The sequence below is a fragment of the Myotis lucifugus genome, unplaced genomic scaffold, assembly GCF_000147115.1.
Source record: "Myotis lucifugus unplaced genomic scaffold, Myoluc2.0 scaffold_13, whole genome shotgun sequence".
In the NCBI taxonomy this organism is placed as follows: Eukaryota; Metazoa; Chordata; class Mammalia; order Chiroptera; family Vespertilionidae; genus Myotis; species Myotis lucifugus.
Window position 1 is genome coordinate 13,664,877 of NW_005871061.1, and position 2,169 is coordinate 13,667,045.

Consider the following 2,169-nt stretch of genomic DNA (forward strand, 5'->3'; position numbering starts at 1 on the left):
TGGTTTCCCCTGAAGGTGTCCCGGATCAGCGTGGGGGTTCCCTTGGGTTGTGGGGTGGCCTGGGTGAGGGCCCTGGGGTGTTTTGCAGGCCAGCCATGCCCCCATGGTGGGAGGGTCCCCACTGGGGTGTGTGGCCAGCCTGGGTGAGGGTCTGATGGCTGTTTGCAGGCTGGCCATGGCCCTCAGCGACCCAAGCTTCCATCCCCTCCTTTTTTCTTTTTTTTTTTTTCAGTGCCTCCTTGAGCAGAGGGAAGCAGGTATCTGGGATTTATTTATCTTCTATATTTGAAACTTTGTAGCCTTGAGCGGAGGCCAGGGCTGGCCAGGGCAGGCGGGAAGCTTGGCTTCCTCCATCGCTGAGGGCAACCCAAGCCTCCTGCTCGCTCCAGCTCTGTGGCTGCAGCCATCTTGGTGGGGTTAATTTGCATACTCGCTCCTGATTGGATGGTGGGCATGGCTTGTGGGTTTAGCAGAGTGACACCAATTTGCATGTTTCTCCTTTATTAGTGTAGATATTTACATTGTGAATACACAGTGAATTTATCCATGGGAATATTTTGAGTTATTTGTAAAAAAAAATATTGTAATTCAAACTAATTCTTTCAAAGTAATTAGTCATTAATGTTTAGAATATATAGGATAGCAGTCAATCAAGATTCCTGTATAAACATAAGTTTACAAGTAATTAATTTTAAACTTTGTATTGAAAAGCTTTCTAAATACATCAGTCTACCCTGTGGTTCTAGTAAATATGTTTTAGTAACCATATTGACATCTGTCTTTGCTTTATTTGGATCTTACAGACAATCTGGTTCTTTAACAAATATAGGAACTGTATCTGCAATGGTATACTATTTAGTCATATAAAAGAAGAAAATCCTGCCATTTGCAACAGCATGGGTGTTATGCTTAAGGACATTATACTAAAGGAAGTAAGTCAGATAGAGAAAGACAAATACTGTTTGATCTCATTTAAATGTGGAATCTTAAAAAAAAAAAACTATAGAAAAAAGAGCAGGAGTCCAATTCATTGGGACAAAGTGTGATCCAGGTGCACATCTTTTAACATGCTTTTGGAGAATTTATGAAAAGTGGTCCTTGAACCACTTGAAGAGACATCAATCTTAGTTTCATGTAAGATATGTTTGTCTTCAAGGGATTTTTCTATACATATATTCTTTATTTGATTTTATATTTCTCTTTCGTGTGTTTGTGTGTGGTGAATTGATCTTTAAGAAAAATAGTTTCACTTGAGATGGCTTTAGCTAAACTGTAGTATCTATTACCCCAGGGAAAACTTAAATGTGACATTCCTCGTTACCATGTCGCAGGTGTGAATGTTCTTGCCAAAGCAATTTTTCTGCCTGCTGTAATAGCACAGTAGGTGATCTCCTTAGTCAGAAACTCATAACAAAGTGCTCTACTCCTTTCTGCTCTTCTCAGTGGGGGAGGAAGACTACTGTAGGGACCCTTAAGTAAAATTTCTGAAAAACTCATTTCTGCTTATATGCTCCAGATTTTTCTTAGAGGGAAGGCTGACTTATCCTAGGATGTACTAGTAAGTAAATGTAAAGAAAAATTTGAAGTCTAATTCTTGAAAACAAACAAACAAAAAGTAATTCATTAAGTGAGATAGATTACTTTATCCTACTGGGCATTATTATCTCAAATCATGTTATTTCAGCAGGTAGCACTGTTCAACATATTCTGCCTCCCTTTAACCATAATTTGGGTATATGTTCAATATATTTTAATATCATATATGCTTTGATTTTGGCATTATTTTGACATTTATTTTTAGTAATTTGCACTAGAGTTGACCATGTATGGGTAAAACTATACTTGGTGTGGTTAATATTCAGAGCATTCAAAAATTAAAAATAAATAATATATCATAAAAGTTATATAATACTATTCTGCAACATCATATTTATAAACTAAGAAAAGTTTTAAAATATTTTTAAATTGATAAAAATATTGCTGAGTGTACTTTTCAAGGAATGTTGAGTATTACCTAGGTAACTCGTCTAGGGCTATCTGACTTTATAAAAGTTGCTACATTTAATTGTTTGTGAGTAAGTTTATATTTCTGTAAGTAGCGGGAAACCAAGAATGCAAATGAAACTTCTACATCCAGATGGAAAATAATTTTCTTTTAAAAAAATCTTT